Below are 6799 nucleotides of genomic sequence, written 5' to 3'. Positions count from 1 at the left end.
TTTTTACAAATGAAACACACTTATTATTTTTTTTTACTTTTTAGAATTAAACATTATAAATTTACACTCTGTAGAAACTAAAAACCCTTCCGTAGTTCTTCAGAGAGCCAGTCACTGTGAATATTTGGGTGGCGACTCCTCCAGACTGATTACTCTGACAGACCCAGTCGGATCCTATTCTAAACACTGTTTTACAAGTTACGGTATTCAGGTCAGATGGGTACTGACATCTTACCACGCATATATGCATATGAGTTGGGGTGTGCGAAATCGCCTCACAAGATAGAACCCAAATACGGAGGCTTAAAGAATTTATTCTATTCTTGCTCACTTAAGAGTTCCAGTTTTCAGGGAAGGAAAGGCAGGACATGGCTTCAGTCTTCATGGAGTCATTTGAAAACTTAGGCTGATGGCCGTTCCAGCAATTGAAGTCCAAGGTCACTCTGTGTGTGGTCCCAGTCAGCCAAGAGAAGAGCTCAGAGGTCTGCACGAGGGCAGTTGCGGGACAAATATCACTTCAGCCCCCAGGCCACCAGAAAGAACTTCCTCATACGGCCAGAGTTAACTATGGGAAAGACGGCCAAACGCAAGCCTAGAAAAAAGGGGAGGAGGCCTGTGGTCAGTTTATGTCTCTACTGTGCCATGTTGTTACAGAGCATTCTATATCATTCTAACTGCTGTGGGGCAGTGGTTTCTAAAAGACTCTTCTGGGGCCAGGAACTCATCTAAAAATGCTGGCCCTTTTGTCTGAATTTACACATGAATGTTGTACATCTTCAGAGAATTTCATTTTAAGAGAAGAATCGGGGGCGCCTGGGTGACTCAGTCGGTTAAGCGAACGACCTCTGACTTCGACTCTGGTCGCAATCTCATGGTTTGTGTGTTCGGGCCCCATCTCAGGCTCTGTGCTGACAGCATGGGACCTGCTTGGGATTCTCTGTCTCCCTCTCTCTCTGCACCCACCACCCCTCCCCCCAGCTTCTCTCTCTCTCTGTCTCTCAAAAATAAAGAACCATTAAAAAAATAAAAGAAGAATGAGTTCTACCCTTTATTTTTTTATGAGTGTAAACTATCAGACTGCTGATATTTAAAATTCACAAGGCATTCTAACATAGTAGTTCTACTGGGTCAGAAATACTTGGACAGGAATCCTTCCTATGACATTTACTAACCATCTGCCTTTGGGCTTGAATGGACTCATCTATACATAGGCTATAATAATAATTTGCCCCTCACAAAGTTGCTATGATTCAAAGGAGAAAATGTGTACAGAGGGCTCAATACTGCCTGGCACATAGTAAGCACTCAATAAACGACAGCTTGGCTAACATTGCTAGAAAGAACAATTAACATATCGTTGGACTTTACCAAGGAAAGGCATCGGTTGTCCACCAGGAATGTTGCCTCACGTCAAGTGTGAGGCAATGATGCAAAAGGTCCCACTGCCAACATACAGATGCTTGGGATTTCCACAAGTTTCCAGGAAATTACTTTTGTGTCAGGCCGCCATCAGCCGACTTTTGACGTCATTCCGATTTCTAATTTCTGACCATCTTCCTCTTGCGTGTGAAATACTTCCGTGTGGCTTCTTCAGAAAGAGCGCTATGCTGCTGGGGTCGTTTGGTTAACTCTAGACTGAGCGGTAATGTGAACTGGCATCAGCTTTTTGGGCTTGTCGTTTTATAATAACCAGGCCTTGCGACATAAATGCATTATGATTTCAATATGAGTTATCCCGGGCGCCTGGGTGGCTCACTTATTAAGCATCTGACTTCGGCTCAGGTCATGATCTCACAGTTCACGAGTTCGAGTCCCGCATTGGGTGCGCACGAGCCCTGCTTCAGGTAAACACGAGCTCCACTTCCGGTGAGCCCCACTTCTCTTTCTCTCTCCCTCTCTCTCTTTGCCTCTCGCTCACTTGCACCCTCTCTCTCTCTCTCAAAAAAAAAAAAAAAAAATATATATATATATATATATATATATATGAGTTATCCTTAAGCTGCTTTCTAAGATCTGTTTCTGCACGTTCATTTTAATTTTTAAATTTATTTTTATGTTTTGAGAGAGAGAGCACACAAGTGAGGGAGGGGGAGACAGAGGGAGAGAGAGAATCCCAAGAAGGCTCCACTCTGTCAGTGCAGAGCCTGATGCAGGGCTCGATCCCAAGAACCATGAGATCATCACCTGAGTCAAAATCAAGAGTTGGGCACTTAACCAGCTGAGCTGCTGAGGCACCCCTGTTTCTGCAGTTTTGAGGGGCTCTTCCCAGTAAGACTGGGCAGGCTTTGAGGCCTTTTGTCCCTTTAACTAAAGTGGACCATGGTGCAAACGAGTTCTAAAACACCACAACATAATATTCAAGACGACTTCTTGGAATCTTTGCTGCTGTTGTTGGAAAGTCTAATCATTTTTGAAAACGACTAACAAATCTTCAAGTGCAGGATGTAAGGACTGGATAGTGATTACCCTCTAAATTTGGTACTAATCATATCCTTTCAAATACTATATTTAATTCTAGGCGTTGCATCTAAAAGGAGACAGAAAATTTGGAGAGAGTTTAAAAGGAAGCCATAAAAATGATTAAAGGTTTAGGAAACAAGACCCATGAGGAAAAGCTACAGATGATTCCTCTTCTGCCTACGGCACAGAGCAGGAGCCCAAACCTGAGAAAAGCTTTCAAGGGGAGGACAGCGATCGTGTCCTAGCTACCACATAGAAAACAATTTACATTACATGTAAGATATTTTGACATTGGGGAGTGCTTTACGTAAAAGGCCTATTAAATAAGTCCTGTGCAAAGGATTACCACAAATAGGGTAGGTTTTCAGCTGCCAGGAAGGAGATTTGGGGCCTACCCGATGGAAAGAAATATACACAATGTCCTTTTGAAATTTCTTCTCAATCTCATGATCCTAGGATTCTTTCTCCTTCTGTAAGTGAAAGGCTAACGTTAAGTTACAAATGGTGTGGGGCTCCTGGGTGGCTCAGTCGGTTGAGCGACCGACTTTGGCTCAGGTCATGATCTCATGACCGTGAGCTCGAGCCCCGCGTCGGGCTCTGTGCTGGCAGCTCGGAGCCTGGAGCCTGCTTCGGATTCTGTGTCTCCCTCCCTCTCTGCCCCTCCCCTGCTCACACTCTCTCTCTGTCTCAGAAATACATAAACATTAAAAAAAAAAAAGTAAAAAATAAAACTCCTTTAAGTTACAAATGGTGAGACCCCAACCTCAGGTGTGTTTAGGATCCCAATCTGATCCTGAGGATCCAGATGAAGAATAAACTTTATGGTAATGCAGTCAATGTGATTCCAAAATGATGATGATGCTAATGAAGGTCAGAATGCAGTTCTATTGATATTTAGACTAATTCATTCATTACTGGAAGGCTTAAGCTCCCCAGCTGCAACACTGCTCCACTGATCACTCTAGAAAATTCCGGGGAGGTCATAGGGAATTGTGTTCATTCTATCGCTTTGTTGGCAAAGACCAATAACTCAAATACATGTCCATGGCCATTTTAATAATCAAGAAAAAATGCTGTACGTTCAGAATGTCAGAGCTAACCTGTACCTTTATCTATAGTTCTTTACTTGATGTGTATTTGACCTTGTCCCTCTCAACAACTTTGTAGATTCACTGAGGTACAGAGAAGCTATAAAAATGTGGCCAGAAGGGATCACTGTATGAGCAAGAGTGGGACACTAGGTATAGTGAGCATTTGCTTGGTATTAAGAAGGTTTAAAATAAAAGTCTGAAAGGCACATGCTCTGTCCTCCCCAAAACAAACACACTAAAGAAGCATGTGATATTTGCTAATAGGACCAAGCTATGTATTATATAAGATAATTTTTTAGAACCAAACCGGCTTAAAGTCTTGGCACACCAGAGTTTGAGACAAGCCATGACGTCAGGCAAAGAAAATTCAAACTTTCACTTTAAATATTGCTTTGACTGCAACATAAGCATATTCGCCAAACTTGATTCACATAAACCTAATTACACGAAGAAACAAGTAGAGTAATCCAGAATGTGGGACGTTGTTCTTCAAGACTCTTGGGGGAAAAAATCATTAATGTAGAATATTTTTTTTTAAGGCAGGGAAATTGTCTTGCAGTAAGAACTGAAGAATCACCGAATGGGAGGGACAAACCTGGGTTGGAACCCAGAGTAGGAAAACCAGCATCGACAGCAAAATCCAGCTTTAAGACATTTTTTGGAAGAGCAGAGGAAATTCAAATATAGATTGTATATTAAATGGTATTATACGATCATTGTTAATGTCTTTTTTTAATGTTTATTTTATTTTTGACAGAGGGAGACAGAGCATGAGTGGGGGAGGGGCAGAGAGAGAGAGGGAGACACAGAATCTGAAACAGGCTCCAGGCTCTGAGCCATCAGCACAGAGCCCCATGCGGGGCTCAGACTCACGGACCTCGAGATCATGACCTGAGCCAAAGTCAGACGCTCAACTGACTGAGCCACCCAGGCACTTCCAGAGCATTCCCAAATAAAAATGTGGAGGGTGTGTAATTGTTTCAAAACGGTGCAGTTACAAGCCCCAATATAGAATTAAGAACCCATATAGGGCACCTGGGTGGCTCAATCAGTTAAGCATCTGACTTTGGCTCAGGTCATGATCTCATGATTTGTGAGCTCGAGCCCCGCTTCGGGTAAACATGAACCCCCCGTGAGCCCTGCTTCTCTCTCTTTGCCCCTCCCTTACTTCCATCCTCCCTCTCTCTCTCTCTTTCTCTCAAAAAAAAAAAAAAAAAAAAAAAAAAAGAAAGAAAGTAAACCCATATAGTTTTAGAAATAACAAAAGAAGTGAACTTCTTTTTGTGGTCATTATTTTCTTATAGCCTCTCTTACTCTCAAATTTATACTTGCCATTCAAAAAATATTTGCTTTAAATACAAAAACTTCCAAAGCTAAGAAACTAAGTGCTATAGAAATTCAAAATAAACGAACAAAACCTAAGTCATTCTCAATGTACATATGTCAAGTCATGTGGTATGCCTTAAACTTATACAGAGCTGTATGCCAGTAAAACTGGGGGGACTCTCTGTCTCAAAAATAAATAAACTTAAAAAAAAATTTAAAAAAAAAAAGGGGTGCCTGTGTGGCTCGGTTGGTTAAACGTCCGACTTCGGCCCAGGTCATGATCTCACAGTCCGTGAGTTCGAGCCCCGCGTCGGGCTCTGTGCTGACCGCTCAGAGCCTGGAGCCTGTTTCAGATTCTGTGTCTCCCTCTCTCTCTGACCCTCCCCCATTCATGCTCTGTCTCTCTCTGTCTCAAAAATAAATAAACTTAAAAAAAATATTAAAAAAAAAAACTGGGGGGAAATAAGTCCTATCAAAATTAAAATCTATAGACATTGTCTCGTGATTTACAACCCCCTTTCTCCCTGAGTTCTCAGAAACCCCATCTGTGTTTGTCTGTGTGATCATATCGAATAGCGGAAAAGTGAATAAGTTAGGGGCATAATTATAAAAATGCTTTGAGTTCCTATTCTTTAATATGTCAGAATATAGCCCCTAGGCTGTAATTTTCTTAATAACCTTAACAGTGCATAAAGTTTACATAAACGGATTATCCATTGAGCTGATCCCATTACTCCAAACTTACAATTTTAACATGTTCGTAGGTCCTGATGTCGTCAAGTGTAAATAGTTGATGAAACTATAACGAATCCAATTCAATTTGCCAGCGTGAGGCTTCCCGTTGCCTTGGTCTATCGCAATCCTCCCCATGTTCCTGTGCGATCTGCCAGATGAGTCGTAACTTGCACATTTCATATTTAGATTAGGGAATCCTTCTGGAATGCTACGGACTTGTTTTGCTTTGTTCACTGAATTCTTTGTTGTGTGTCTTGCAAAAAGGATTCAGCTGGATGGTTGAGGGCGACACCCAATAAATGCTTCAGAAACACAAGTTGGACAGAGCATTCATTCTGCTTTCTGTTCTGAGTCACCGGAAGACTTGTTGGGTCTTGAGAGCTTGCTTGAGTAGAACAGGCTTGAGGCATGATTCAGAGCCACTGAGCTCGCAGTGTGCTCCTTTCACATCAGGTTCAATAAAGGGGCCGTGGATATTTTTCTTGTAACATTCATGTTCCAAGATTTCCTTTGAAGCGTTTATTAGTGAAGCGATATTCAAATTCTTCAGTGTTATCGTATAGGTATTAAACCATTTGGGAGAGTTGGAGTCCATTCAAGTATTTCGGGAAACAAGCGACCCATTTTGGCAAAAGAGGAAAAACATCCTACAGTGGCATGGAAGTCTCCCTCTATGCTTTGCGGAAGGCAGCTCCAAGGTCCTCTGATTAACCATCAAAGAGAAACCTAGCAATGACAATGTACTTTCCTCTTGGGTGAAATCAATAAGGTTTGTGTCACAGACATACTTGTAGCTAATCCTTTGTTATGTAATATGACGTAGGCAAAATGTGGGGCAGAACAATTTTGCCCAGAAAGGTGTTCAGAAAGGTCTGCTCTTGCTACCAACTCAGGGCGCCCGGTCCCCAGGGTTTTTCCAAGGGTCAACGATGGCCCTCTGCCCTTTCCTTGTGGAGTTCAGATGCCGCCTGAAGAAGGTGTAAGCAACGAGGAACTTCTTTCTCCCCTTCCACCCTAGTCCGCCATCCCTCGTGTGCTTTTGCAAGAGACCTTCTTCTGTGTCCCCAGAGTCCCCTAGCACTGTCGTTATTGAGTCCCGGCAATCTATTAAAGCCTTCTCGAATACCTGGACATATTTTAAATTTTTATTACCATTATTTTTTAATACTACCGCTACTTAGACTAAC

General features: G+C 42.3%; 1 long non-coding RNA gene across 1 annotated transcript; it reads right to left on the bottom strand.

The window, feature by feature from the left end:
* Positions 1 to 285: 285 nt before the first annotated feature.
* LOC125918639 (uncharacterized) lies at positions 286 to 6552 on the bottom strand. Its single transcript, XR_007456525.1, has 3 exons — positions 5623 to 6552; positions 2856 to 2930; positions 286 to 592 (listed from the first exon to the last, which is right to left on the bottom strand). It is a non-coding gene; the product is annotated as an uncharacterized LOC125918639 (long non-coding RNA).
* Positions 6553 to 6799: the final 247 nt, after the last annotated feature.

This window comes from Panthera uncia, chromosome B4 (assembly GCF_023721935.1).
Source record: "Panthera uncia isolate 11264 chromosome B4, Puncia_PCG_1.0, whole genome shotgun sequence".
In the NCBI taxonomy this organism is placed as follows: Eukaryota; Metazoa; Chordata; class Mammalia; order Carnivora; family Felidae; genus Panthera; species Panthera uncia.
The sequence above is the reverse complement of the archived record's forward strand: the minus strand, read 5'-3'. Positions and strand labels throughout refer to the sequence as shown.